The 15,004-nt window shown below is 40.0% G+C and overlaps 1 pseudogene; it reads right to left on the bottom strand.

Annotated features, from left to right (window-relative positions):
* Window position 1: 1 nt before the first annotated feature.
* On the bottom strand, window positions 2–14,674 carry LOC140523141 (ubiquitin carboxyl-terminal hydrolase 14 pseudogene; annotated as a pseudogene).
* Between the last annotated feature and the right edge of the window lie 330 nt (window positions 14,675–15,004).

Below are 15,004 nucleotides of genomic sequence, written 5' to 3'. Positions count from 1 at the left end.
TTTCAATGCCATCAGCTTCCAGGGGTTTTCCTGAAGTGATTTTCCTAAGGATCATGTACTCCATAATCTCTAGTGGCTCTCAGGCATTTAAAATCCTTCACTATGTGACCCGTTTAAACCTTCCCAGTTTCTGCTACTAAATTATTCTCCATGGTCTCCACAATCCAGAGATACTGGTTGTAGCAATAAGCACTCCAACATGCACAGGTTGGTCTGCTATCACAGGTTCTTAGATCTGCATTCATAAAAGGAAAACAATTTTCAAGGGGTTAGCAATCACTTTAATCAAGCACATATATCAAGTACTTTAACCACGTACGTATATCATTCAGTTAGTTCAGGGAGTCAGCACCCTGAATTTCAAAGAAAATACAGAGAAATCAAAAGATCAGCAGACATGGCTTCCTTTGCCTGAATTCAACAAACGATTGGACCCCAACTGTCTGACCATAGTTACCAGAGAGGGAAGCAGGATCTCTGGGTTCTCAAAGCTGGTGGGCTCCTTAGTAGCTTCCCAGAGTCCTCATCTGGCACTCAGTCCTTCTTACCAAAAACTAAGCCCCAAAGTAAAATCTCAATTCAGAGTATTTATACCTTTTTCTAGAGCCAGACAGCATCTCAACCCTTGAGAACCAGTGCCTCATTAACCAAAGGCTTAATCCTTCCCACAAATCTTCCCTAATCAAACTCCCCTTAATGGGCAGGCCCATTAATGGGTGGGGAAGATCTTTAATCACATTAAAATAATTAACAATACAAATACATATACTATTTCTAGTTAAAGAAACTCTTGTTTCTATAATTTACTCCTTGTAAAGATTCTTGACTGATAAAGGCAAGATTCAATCAGCGGCACTTGATTAGACTATAATAAAAACAGCAAAAGATCCTATTTGGATTGCCATTACACTGGTCTTCTTGCTGTACTTGCACAGAAGTTCATCTCTCTTTTCACTGGCTGTTCCCATTTCTGTAATGTTCTCCTTCCTTACCTCTGTTTCCTGGCTTTGCTGGCCTCCTTCAAGTTGTTGTTGTTCAGTCCTCTATGACTCTTCATGACTTCATTTGGAGTCTTCTTGGCAAAGATACTGGAGGAGTTTGCTATTTCCTTCTCCAGCTCATTTTACAGATGAGGAAACTGAGGCAAATAGGGTTAATTGACTTGCACAGGACTACATAACTAATAAGTATCTGAGACTGGATTTGAACTCATGTCTTCCTGACTCCAAGTCTGGCACTCTGTCTACTGCACCCATCACTTCAATGCCCTAATCTCCTTCAAGGCTCAGCTCAAATCTCATCTACTGCAATAAGGCCTTTCCTGGTTTTCCCCTCTGCTAATGCCTTCCCTCCAATATTACCTTCTACTCTGTGTGTATCTTACTTGTACAAAGTCATTTGCACATTATTTCCCCCATTAGTATGTGAGTTCCTTAGGGGCAGGGATCACATTTTTGCCTTTTTTGTGTCTGTCTTTAGAACTTAGCACAGTGCCTGGTAGTACTTGATAAATGCTAGGGGTCTCTTGACCTACAGACTTGTTTCCCCTCACTCAGGATTTTCCTGCAGACATCAGAATTTGGCTCAAGTCTGCTCTTCCTGAAAGAGTCCTTCACTCACCTAACTCAAACTAACAAATAATGAAGTATAAGACAGGTTTCATTTAACTGGGAAGAAAACACAGACTGTGCTGTAAAAAATAAATACATTTATTTTTATTTTTGGGTCCTCTCTATTGGCAGATGATACTCCTTACAGAAATGGATCTCTGTTGATTTCTGAGTAAGATTTTTGGAAGTTGGAAGACTTTGGAGGATCTTGACAGTCAGGAAAACTACCCTCTCCTACCTCAATAGTGTCAAGAAACCCACATTTTCTGGGGATCCCTTAACGCCCATTCAGGGTACATTACTCTGCATCCCAGTGAAGGTATAAGTCTAGTAATGAACTGCAATGTACACTATTCCTTCCATGATTCTAGGTTTTTCCACCTCCTCTCCTAGCTTCTCTCATCGATGCTTTTTCTCTCTTACCAAGCCTGTTTACCTGGCACCACATGATAGGATCACTCTCCACCAGGGCTGCTCCCTACTCTTCAATATGGGTTAATTGTATGTGTTTGTGTGTGTGTGTGTGTGTGTGTGTGTGTGTGTGTGTGTGTGAGAGAGAGAGAGAGAGAGAGAGAGAGAGAGAGAGAGAGGGAGAGAGAGAGAGAGAGAGAGAGAGAGGAGAGAGAGAGAGAGAGAGAGAGAGAGAGAGAGAGAGAGAGAGAGAGAGAGAGAGACAAGAAAAAAGAGGAGAAAGGAGAGGAAAGGAGAGATTAAAGAAAAGAGAGGAAAGAAAAGTGGGGGAGGGAAAGGTCACACAACTCCTTTTAGAGTAGGAAGTCTTCCAGAGGAAAGTGTCTAGACTCAGAGAACCTTGGTTCAAATCCCACCTTTGATGATTATTGTCTGTGTGACCTTGGGAAAATCATTGAATGCCCGAGCTTCAGTTTCCTCATCTGTAAAATGTAGCCGTTGAACTCGATGTTCTCAGAGGTCCCTTCCAGCTGAGATCAATGGTCCTATGTTCTGTAAATTTGGGATAACAGTAACGTTGTAAGAATCAGATGTTGTAAATCTCAAAGCACTAAATATTAGTTATTATTATTTTGTAAAGTTAATCAGTTAACTGAGGCTTTTCTATGTACTTTAAATTCCTGAGCCTTCCACTTCCAAAGCAAAGCTGTAGGGCCTATTGTGGGCCTGTTTAGCTGTATAACCTTGTTATTTGTCCTTTGTATTCCAAGACCCATGATTTCATGGGTGAAGTCTTGACTTTAGGGTGAACTGGATTTAAGAGAGGCAGAGCTGCACTAAATTGTCAGCCTCAAACTGTCTTCCAGCATAATTGAAGTTCAGTGGCAGGGCAAAAGTCAGGATGACTGGTGGTGGCCCAGGGTACAGTGGGGACCTTGGTGTTTTTGATGTCTGACCAAGCTCTAAGTGCTTCACGTTGCCTGCTTCAGTCGCCTTCATGGCTGTTGGAACAAATTGTTCTCCTCTGCCCATTTGGCCAGGAAGTCTTCACATGCTTGGGGTAGACTAACTCACCTAGGGATTTGAGGCCTGTCAGTTATCCTCAACCTGGTTTAGTCACTCTTGGGAATTTTACCAGGGTGTGGCCTCTGTACTTGCCTTTGCTTTTGGTAATTAGTGTGGGGGAGGGAAAGGGGGTTCAAGACGCATTTATTTTTGGGTTCTCTCTATTGGCAGATGATGCTCCTTACAGAAATGGATCTCTACTGATTTCTGAGTAAGATTTTTGGAAGTTGGAATCAGGAGCCTGAGGGTCAATGGGTTTTTTGTGTTGTTTGTAACATCATGTAGCTTCAGACAGACCTCCCTCCATAAGGGCAGCACAGTATTTTGTAGCCGGAAGAAGGCAGTTACTTCCCATGGGGAAGGGAAAAACCCCTAGCTATGGAAATAGAGTTACTTCCTGCTTTGGGATATGAGTCATCTTAGAAAACCTGAAACCCAGCCAGGAACTATCCTCCTCCTCCCCTCTCCTCCTCTTACCCATTCCCCTGGCTACAAGTCAGCCTTCTCTAAAGGCAAGCCCAAGACACCCAAGTAAAGTTCTGAGAATTCCAAGCAAGCTGCCACTGGCTTGTAAGAGGAGGGCAGCCTGGACTCTCAGAAGTGTTTTCAAGGAGATCCAGAAAATGTGGCCATTTGGGGCTTCTGCTATTTGGGTGTAGAGGGTAAATGCTTCCTAGGACCCAAGAAAGCATCTGAGACTGGAGTGTGCTATGAGTGGGTGATCTGTGGGAAGAAGGAGAGCTAGACACTTAAGTGGCCAGGGAGACTTCTTAAAAGCAATTTAGCAAGGCTATGATATCCCAGCTGAAGTAGACGCTGTCTTCCTATTACGGAAAGGGAATTCAATAAGTAGTCTTCTAGCATCCTTTGAAGGGTATCGATTTTGAGGGAAAATTGGAAAAACAAAGTTATTCAGAGCATAGCAGGAAAGATGAGATGGGACCAGAACAGGCACTTTTAATCTAAGGAGCATTCTAGGTGTTGGTTCTCTCAGGGAGTGTGGGGGAGGGGGTTCAAAGGATGGCAGCTGAATCACCACATCACGCTGGGAAGGAAAAGACTGGTGCCACAGGGCTTCCAGGAGCCCTCAAGAGGCAAAGGAAGAAGTTGGTGGTTAAGTTCAGGATCTCTTATCTCTAACCTTGTATCAGAGTGCCTTCTGGAAAAGCTGCATGACAGTGTTGACTCTCCAAGGACCATAATTCAAATCCCACCACTGCTACTTACTCCCTGTGTATTTTAGGTGGTAGTCTTTTAATTTTCCCTGAACTAGGTGACTTCTAAAGCCCCTCCCAGATTTAAATCTATGAGTCTTCAACTTGGGGGTAGGGTGAGATTCTTTCCAGTTCTGGGATTGGGGGAGGTATGTATAAGTAGACATGTCTTATCTAATCTCCTAGGAAACACATTCCCATCCCTTCTCAGACTAGACTATTATATGATATGGTGAAAAGAGCACAGGATTGGCAGTTAGAAGACCTGGGATGTTGTCCTGCTTTTTACCGCTTTCTAGGTATGTGACCCTCTTAGGATCTCTGTTTTCACACTCATAAAGTGAAAGGGTTTAAGTTCCATCTAGGGCAGATAGGTGGTATAGTAAATAGAATGCCAAACCTGCAGTTAGGAAGACCTGAGTTCAAATCCAACCTCAGATACTCACTAGCTGTGTGACCTTGGGCAAGTCACCTAACCTCTACTGCCTCCAAAAAACCTCTAACACTCTACTAGCTACTTAGGTACTGGGGGAGAAATGACATAACCTCTACATTCTTCTGGGGGAGACAGCATGTGTACATTTAATCTATGGATAAGGATAGAGATTGTATGATTTCGTTGGTTCCTGAAACTCCAGGATGAGGAAACTCCTTTTGCCAATGCAGCTTGGCACCTTCTCTTCAGTTTATAAATTTAGAGAGTTACCTAGACCACTGAGAGCTAAGTAATTTGCCCAGGGTCACACAAACTAGAATATGTCTGAAATGGGACTTGAACTCAGATCATCTTGCCTTCTTGACAGTGTATATCCTGTACTGACTCTGTATACACAGAAAAAAATACATGATATTTGGGGCGGGGGGAGTTACTGCCAGATGAAAACTGAAGGGACTTATCCAGGGTCACAAAGCTAAGGCAGGGTTTAAACCCAGATCTTCTATCTGCACTATCCAGCACTCTATCTGCTATACTGCAATGTGTTCCAAATGTGGGGAACAGTCTGTCCAAAGATATGGAGATGGGAAATGGCATATCATTATGAGTAACAGCAAGGAGGCCAATTTGGCTGAGTCAAAAAGGGCATGAAGGGGGAAAATGCATGGTAAGGGTGGAAAGGTAGGTTGTGAGACCCAAGTGAGCAAAGTCTTACTAAGTTCAGGTAGTACCAGAGGATCTCTTATATCAATGGTGTTCTAGTAAATGCCTCTGAAAAAAATGTATTGTGACATACTTTTAAGTTTAATCTGTATTATGAAAACTTTCTTCATCACTTTCTTATATTTAGTCAACAATAGAATAAACAGATATCAATAATGTTAATGTTAACAGTAGTAACAATAATAGGAATAAAGAAATTAAATTATGTATTAAATAAAAAATAAATCAAGCCCTGATTGGTAGCATTTGCAGATTTCTGAGGTGTCAATGTTCACAATGAAAATTTCACAATTGACTCCAGCACATTCTTGTCTGGTACCCACCTTGCTACTTTCCCAGCTTGTCTCACTGGAGCCTTCCCACAAGAACCCAAGCTCAAGGCTGCCTCTAACAATAAATCACTTCCTGGAAGAACTTCATCTCCTCTTTGAACCCTTCAAGGTCTCCTCAGTGCAAGCTGGAAATGGGTCACCTAGAACTCTGGCAGGAAATATGTGTCAGTTTTAAGGGGGAAAAAATGACAATGTGTATTTCCTCATTCATCCTCTTTGAGGTCAGCTGAGAGTGATAAATAGTAGTCTGTTTTATGCAGATGGAAATTCCCAAATGAAATTGTTTCTTTTTCAATTGATTGTGGGAGTGAAGGATATCCTGGCATTAATCTGTGATGTCTTCACTGATTGCTTTAAGTCTATTTTACAAGTGGTGATAGGCTGGAATATATGGGTACTATGTAGTCATGATGCTCTCAGACCAAACCAACTCTTTGTCTAGCCCAGTGCTGAAATAGCATAATCTGATAGTAACAGAACTAACAGTGGTAGGAATAATGTAATAAATTTTCATTGCCTCAAAAGATGAATTATTTCATTGGTATTAGTGTTTTTCCAATTGCACAGGTCACAATCCCTCCAATTCAATTTAAGTCAACAAGCATTTAAAGTATTATGTGTAATAATTATCATTACTATGTATTATATTATCATGTATCTATTACATATTAGGCAAGAGGCAGCCTGTTAGAGCAGTTGAGGACTAGCCTTGGAGTCAGAAATTCCTGGATTCAAGTCCTGTTTCTGACATACACAGTTATCCCTTCCCCATTGCAACTTTCCCCATCACAGTTTTGATATATCCATGGGTCAGCATAAGAAATTAGATGGGAATTTGGGGGGAGTTTTGCGGAAGCCACAGATGATAAGTGAAGACCAGTAGATGACAAAGAAAAAGTTTAAAAACTCATAAATGCATAAACTATATGTATAATATTGTATAATACCAATATATTTTATCTTTTAATACCATAGTAATTCTGACTTCTTTGGTTTAAAGGGAAGGTGAGAAATTTTATACAGATTGTAGGGGAGGGGTGTGTGTATCATGCTCCTAACTCTGAGAAGTGGAAAGGATAATTGTCTTGGTTGTGTAACTGTTCACTGTGATCCCTTTCATATGTGAGTCTCTTCATTCCTTCCTTATGCCGGTTGCCCTTTTCTGGATGCTCTCCAAATAAGCATTATCACTCAAACCCTTGGTCCTTCATCCCCCAGGTAACTCTCTAAGATGCTAACTTACAATCCTGTTGCCGATCTACACTGATGAAAGCAGCTTCCACACCAAGAGCTCCCTATATCAATGAAATCACAGAGCTGTACCCCTCCACTGACCCCAAATGTACAACGCACTGTCAGGGACAAACAGACAAAGATGAAATTGTCCCTATCCTCAAGGTGCTTATATTCTACCTTATTAGGCAGTCATTACAAGTTGCTGCTGGTCAACAACCTTCTGGTGATGAGCTATTCTAAACTCAGCTAGACTGGATCCTGGATTGCAGGTATGTTGATCATGGCCTTTCCAGCTTGTTAAGACCTGCTGAGAATTTGTGCTTCATTTGAATGTCTTTTGGGAACTCAAGATTATCTTGGAAGTGCCAAGAGACATCAGAGGAGTGCTAAGTGTAGGAATGATAATAATTACCATGATCAGTTATGATTAGTAAAATAATAGAAGAAAAATCCCCATGTTACAAATATACCCCAAAAATATCCTCTGAGAATTCAGCAAATAAACCGTATTGGCACTATAGGGTTTTGTAGATGCAATTGCTGCCCATAATCTCAGCCAGAAATTTAAGAACAACATTTTAACAGATGCTGCCACACTGAACGCTCATAAATTCCAAACTTAGTGGAATGAAAGTTCTCAAAATAAAAGTGGCCAAGTAGGAGAAATCAAAACCACGTGGGACAGGAAACAGTACATATCATCCATCCTATCTATTATTGGAGTTGTACCAAAAATGCTACAGAAAAAAAATCTACAGAAGATGAGCTCACATCCCAGCATTTTCATTCATTTACAAAACAACAACAAAATTACCCCAAATAATTCACCTGCACAATAGTCTGGCAAATATTAAATATAACAGAACAATAATAGGAAAATGATTTGTTCTGGGATCATTTGTATCTGAACTCCATGGAATAGGGACAGGAAATGAATGAGAAACAATTATGCTTATACAGGATTTGATAAGTGGAAGGAACACCCATATTGAGGAAATCAAGGAGTTTTTGAAGTTTTATAATTATGATTATTTCCTTTCCCTTCTCTTCAGATTATGTTATCATCAGATTAACTATTTAGGCCCTCAAGTAGAAGAGGGTTTTCCTTGGTCTGACAAGTGGTAGGAGTAGTCACTGCCTCTGTTCTAGAGACTAAAGTAACAAGACAAGTAGATAAAGTGCTGGGCTTGGAGTCAGGAAGACCAAGTTCGAATCTGCCTCTCAAATGTCTCATTGTTCAGTCTTCATTCTCAAAGAGGATGTCATGAGGGTGATGTCTTGACTTGTATGTGAATACTAGATATGTGGCCCCAGAAAAATCAGTTTGTATAAAGCAAAGAGTCTAACCCATCCTCCAACCTCCTTCTGGAGGTTCACCATATTGGCTCTATACCTAGTAAGGATCTTTGCCAAAGATGATTGTGGAATGAGAGGACTTAGGTTCAGATCTTGTCTCTGATGCTTCTCTGTAAAATGAGAGACGTGACCTAGAAGGCCTCTGAAGAGCCTTTCAGTTCCAGATCTATGATTCTATGAACTATTAAATCTGAGATAGTTTGCAATCTATGTCAGTGAAGGGAATTTCATACCAGGAGTTCCCCGCCTCTGAAATCATAGTCATGTATACTTGCAAATTACGAAGTATTTTCTTCACAGTTCTTCGAGTTGGTATAAAACTTATAACTAACATTTTAAAAATAAGAAAACTAAGCCTCAGTGTAAGCAACTTGCCTGTACACAAATCTTAAAAAATGGTAGAGATGCCATTTGAACCCAGGATATAGGACCATAAACACAGAATTGGGAAAGACCTTAGAAGTTATCTAGTCCAACCTGTTTCTGAACAGATATCCACTCTAAAACACCTCAATGAATGACTCTCTATTGTCTCTGGGATCAAATATAAAATCTTCTCTTTGGCTTTTAAAGCTCTCCATAGCCTGGTTCCTTCCTATCTTTCTAGTTTTCTTACTCCTTACTTACATCAAGTTGATTTTTTGCTGGAACCATGACTTGGGAAGGATAGGATTAGAACTGGAAAAGACTTTGAATTTTGTTATACAGAAATTGAAATCCAGAGATCTAAATGACTTATCAAAGGTCACATAGTTAGAATGTAGCAGAACCAGTATTCAAACCTGTATCTTCTAACTTTGAACATTAGGGTCTTTCTAATACAACAAGTTACCTCATTGAAAGGGTAGCACAATTTCCCGAATATTGCCAAGCCTTCTTTCCTACTGCTACTCAATAGTTGGTGAGATACACACACACACACAAAATAAACATGTTGACATATTACATAGCTTGAACTAATTTGGCACCCTGCCCATTGAATTGAATGCCAATGTCTAGGCAACATGAATTTATGTTTCCATTCTGAGGGATAAGAACAATTTTTCTCATATTTCTTTGGGTTTCAGCAAATTGACAGTGTCTGCACCCTCCAACTCCCTTCTGGAGGTTCACCATATTGGTATTATACCTAGTAAGGGCAATTGATCAGCTTTAGCTCACTGTAGTTAAGAACTCATGAATTCAGGGGCAGAGCCAAGGTGGCAGAGTAACAGCATGGACTTGCTAATGCTTTCCACACAAACCCAGCCAAATACCTCTAAAAAATGACTCTAAACAAATTCTGGAGCAGCAAAACCCACAGAATAACAGAGTGAAGCAAATCTCCAGCCCAAGACAGCCTAGAAGGTCTCTAGGAAGTGTCTATCATGTCATGCTGGGAACAGAGGGCAAGTCCAGTATGGGCCATGCCAGCACAGACTGGACCCAAGCAGGTCTTGGGGGGACTGAATTTTGGGGACCTGTGGTGGTTTCCATACTTCATGACCCCAAAATGCTGAGGACAAATTGGAAGATCAGTGGAAAAAACCTGTGTGAGAGAGTAGAGTGGTCAGGCCCCAGTCCCAGGGTGGTAGAGGAGGTGGCAGAGGGCGGGGAGGAGCCTGTGGAGGAGAGGCCTGCAGCAGCAGGGGCAGCTGCAGCCAGAGACAGCCACTGTTTTTGGAGCTCTAGGTTTGCAGATTGTGGAGGAATTGAGAAACTGACAGTACACCCCCCCACCCCCACTGGAAGCAGAGAACAACCTTGACAGAGAGCTCAAAAGTCAAGTAAATAGCTGGGAAAATGAGCAAAAACCAGAAAAAAAAATCAGACTATAGACTTTTACTTTGGTGACAAGGAAGACCAAAGTATACAAACAAAGACAAATCTTCTACATCCAAAGCCTCCAAGAAATATATGAATTGGTCTCAGGCCATGGAAGAGCTCAAAAAAGATTTTGAAAATCAAGTAAGAGAAGTAGAAGAAAAATTGGGAAGAGAAATGAGAGCGATGCAACAAGATCATGAAAAACAAGTCAACTGCTTGCTAAAGGAGACCCTAAAAAAATGCTGAAGAAAATAACACTTTAAAAAACAGACTAACCAAATGGCAAGAGATTCAAAAAGCCAAATGAGGAGAAGAATGTCCTAAAAAGCAGAATTAGCCAGATGGAAAAGGAGGTCCAAAAGCTAAATGAAGAAAATAATTCCTTCAAAATTAGGATCAAGCAAATGGAAGTTAATGACTTTATAAAAAATCAAGAAATTATAAAACACAGCCAAAGGAATGAAAAAATAGCAGACAATGTGAAATATCTCATTGGAAAAACAACTAACCTGGAAAACAGATCCAGAAGAGACAATTTAAAAATTATTGGACTACCTGAAAGCTATGATCAAAAAAAGAGCCTAGACATCATCTTTCAAGAAATTATCAAGGAAAACTTCCCTGATATTGTAGAATTAGAGGGTAAAATAGATATTGCAAGAATCCACCAATTGCCACTTGAAAGCGATCCCCAAATTCCTAGGAATCTTGTAGCCAAATTCCAGAGTTCCCAGGTCAAGGAGAAAATATTGCAAACAGCCAGAAAGAAACAATTTGAGTATTGTAGAAATACAGTCAGGATAACACAAGATCTAGCAGCTTCTACATTAAGGGATCACAGGGCTTGGAATGTGATATTCCCTCAAGGTCAAAGGACCTAGGATTAAAACCAAGAATCACCTACCCAATAAAACTGAATATAATCCTTCAGGGTAAAAATGGTCATTCAATGAAATAGAGGACTTTCAAGCATTCTTGTTGAAATGACCAGAGCTGAATAGAAAATTTGACTTTCAAACACAAGAATCAAGGGAAGTATGAAAAGGTAAATAGGAAAGAGAAAGCATAAAGGACTTACTAAAGTTGAACTGTTTACATTCCTAGATGGCAAGATCATATTTGTAAATCTTGAGGTTTTTCTCAGTATTAGAGTAGTTGGAGGGATTATGTACATATAGTAGAGGGCACAGGGTAAGTTAATAGGTAGGGATGATATCTAAAAAAATAAAATTCAGAAGTGAGAGAAGAATATATTGGGAGGAGAAATGGAGAAATGAAATGGGGCAAATTATCTCACTTAAAGAGGCAAGAAAAAATTTTTTCAATGGAGGGGAAGGGGGGGGAGGTGAGAGGGAAAGAGTGAACCTTACTCTCATTGCATTTGGCTTAAGGAAGAAATGACATGCACACTGAATTTGGTATGAAAATCTATCTTACACTAAAGTAGGAGGGAAGGGGATAAGCGGGAGTGGGTGGGGTGATGAAGTGTGGAGGGATGATAGAAGGGAGTGCAAATGGGAGGAGGGGGTAATTAGAAGTAAACAATTTTGAGGAGGGTCAAGGTCAAAAGAGAGAATAGAATAAATGGAGGCAGGATAGGATGGAGGGAAATGTAGTTAGTCTTTCACAATATTACTGTTATGGAAGTGTTTTGCATAACTACACATGCATAAACTATAGTGAATTGCTTGCCTTCTCAGTGGGGATGGATGGGGAAGGAGGAAGGGAGAGTAGTTGGAACTCAAAGTTTTAAAAACAAATGTTAAAAATTGTTTTTACATGCAGCTAGGGAATAAGATATACAGGCAATGGGGTATAGAAATCTATTTTGCCCTACAAGAAAATAGAGTGGATGAGGGTAAGAGAAGAGAGGGGAGTGATAGAAGGGAGGACAGACTGGGGGAAGTGGTAATCAGAATGCTGTCTTGAGGTGAGTGAAGGGGAGAAATGAGGAGAAAATTTGGAACTCAAAATCTTGTGGAAGTGTCTATTGAAAACTAAAAATAAGTAAATAAATAAATTGAAAAAGTTCTTTTAACCCTAATCATAAATAAAATATCATAAGATGTAAAAAATAAACTCATGAATTCAAGCAATCCACCAGCCTAAGCTGCCCCAGTAAACAGATCAGGGATTATAGCCTCATACCTCAACATCTGGCTACCAAATGCTTTTTTATTATTTTTAAAATTAAATTTAAAATTTTTTTTACCATTATTTATCACAATTTATTTTGTAGTCATAAAATGCCAGCAAAAGAACAGACTGAGTCAGCCAGTCAGACTAGACAAACACTAGATTGTAGCCATGTTTCCATTGGCTATGGGCAGCAGCATTCAATTACTTGATAAAGGCAATACTTTTTCTTCCACCTTCTGGCAGAACAACTTTGTAAGTTGTTCTTGTGGTGGTAGTGGTGGTGTCATGTCTGACTCTTCATGACTGAAATTAGGGTTGTCTTAGCAAAGATAGTGGAGGGGTTTGTCATTTCCTTCTCCCAATCATTTTACAGATGTGGAAATTGAGGCAAACAGGGTTAAGTGACTTACCAAGGGTTATATGCTAGTGAGTGTCTGGGGCCAGATTTGAACTCAGGAAGATGTGTCTTCCTGACTCCAGGCCTGGCATAGTATCCACTGTACTACCCCACTGCCAATATAAGCTATAATATTTGCTATATAAGGCAATAGGAAGGTCTGTTGTGAATGGTGATTTGAACCGTGCAAGAGTAGCAATAAGTGATGGAATAACAGGTGTGCAATAAATATTTGATTGCTGAATCTGGACTGGGAAAATAGAAAGGAAAATTAAATTCTAGGACAGAAGGTAGTGACTGAAAGGTATTTCCAGTTAGAATTTTAAAAAAAATTATAGAAGATATAGGCCTTTTAAAAAAAAAATCTCCATTCTTGCTCCTTTTATGCAGGGTCAGCAGAGTCCAAAAATAAACCTTTTTTCAAATCTGATTTCACTCTCTTGACTATGAATGAGAGAAAATAATATAGAACAGCTTCAAATGTCTTCTAAAGCTCTGGGGTTTAGAAATGATCAACAAAGCAATATTTATTCCGCACCTAGGAAGAGATAACTAAAAGGAATATTAATGTAAAGCTTTCTCTTTAATTCAACTCTGTGAGGTCTGTACATTAGAACATATGTGCCAGTCTCCATTACTAAATAGCCACTACAATGCTGACCTTATCATCATCAACCTTAATCCTTTCATCTTGTCTCCATTTTTTTTAAACCACACAGTGACTTGAGGAACTAGATCTTCCCTGATATGTTTGCACTGCTTATAAGTCATGGTCATTAGCAGCTACTATCATCAGGAAAAGAAAATGGTTTATATTTAGCTTCCTTCTGTAAAACACTACTTCAGCTAGATGCCTTTGACCATTAATTTGCTTTTTTTGTCTTCTAGATCCTTGAATTTTCACATAAAGACTGTTTTTGTTTTTTTTTTGAAGTTCTGGCATATATAGTTTTGATACTTTCAACATAAGAGGAAATTTAACATCCTTGAGATCTTGAGCATTCACATATTCCTTTTCTTTGTAAAAAAAAAAATAATAATCTGAATAGTAGGGTAAGTAGATAGCCGGCAAATCTTGAAAGATTTTATGTACACAGCATTTCTTGCCATGCTAGGGACTGCTTGGTAATTTCTTCCTCAAGTCTCCATTAAGTCTTGTAAAAAGATACTTGACTTCTTAATTGAGAAAACAACTGAACTAGAGGTTTTTTTCCTTTTTCTGTGGTGACTTCCTCTCTAGCTTCTGTACGTTATATAGTAGTTTCAAAGGGAACACTGAAGTACCGATCAATTAAACTTTTCCTTTAAGTAGGTATTGCTGCTGCTGCTGCTGCAGCTGGTGCTTATGTCTCTGCAACAGACTTGTTCTTCAGTCATGTCCAACCCTTTGTGACTCCATTTGAGGTTTTCGTTGCAAAGGTACTGGAGTGGTTTGCTATTTTCTTTTCCATCTTATTTTTTTTACAGATAAGGAAATTGAGGCAATCAGGGTCACACAGCTAGGCAGTGTTTGAGGCTAGGTTTGAACCCAGGTCTTCCTGACTCCAGGCCCAGTGCTCTATCCTCTGCCCTATCAGCTGCCTCTTTCTGTGTAAAAGAATCACCTTCTAAAGTGTCCGGTTTTTGTTACAGCACTCAACATTCATTGGCACCCTGATGAAGATACAATCCTTGATCACCTTTCTCTGAAAACTGTGGGAAAGACATATGCAAAAACTTCAGTAGAATAATAGGTGGAATTCTGGAAGAAGTATTGTCTCTGGAATTCAACAAATCTCTGAGGGCTGCAGTAATGTAGCATGTGGAAGCCATTTCCTATGAAGCTTACGAGGTGTCGACATACCCTTGAATGGCATCTCTGATTTCTGGCACCGAGTGGCTACGCTGAGCCATTGCATGCATGGAACAAGTGTAACTAACAGCTGTAGCATTCCTGTAGCAAGCTGCATGGTAATTTCTTAGCAGATGCTCGCTGTTCTTTGGTCATGTCTTCTGTGAAAATAGTTCTAGCCATGGGTTCCTTAGGAAGGGCACTGGCTGATCCCATCATTAACAGAGCAAATCTCCTCTGTCTTGATGTTTCCCAACTATCATCCTTCCAAGTACCTCCGTTCACCTTAACTTCCAGTCCCTGCAAAAAAGCTGAGTACTGAATACCATGAAAGGCTCGTTTTCCTCATTTTTCGTTAGTTGAGGAGAGCGACATGGCTGAAGGAAGAAGTAGTACAGTAAGGCCAGACCAGGTGGCTACTGAGGAGTGGAAAGAAACGAAGAATCAT

The sequence above is a fragment of the Notamacropus eugenii genome, chromosome 2 (genome assembly GCF_028372415.1).
Source record: "Notamacropus eugenii isolate mMacEug1 chromosome 2, mMacEug1.pri_v2, whole genome shotgun sequence".
In the NCBI taxonomy this organism is placed as follows: Eukaryota; Metazoa; Chordata; class Mammalia; order Diprotodontia; family Macropodidae; genus Notamacropus; species Notamacropus eugenii.
The sequence above is the reverse complement of the archived record's forward strand: the minus strand, read 5'-3'. Positions and strand labels throughout refer to the sequence as shown.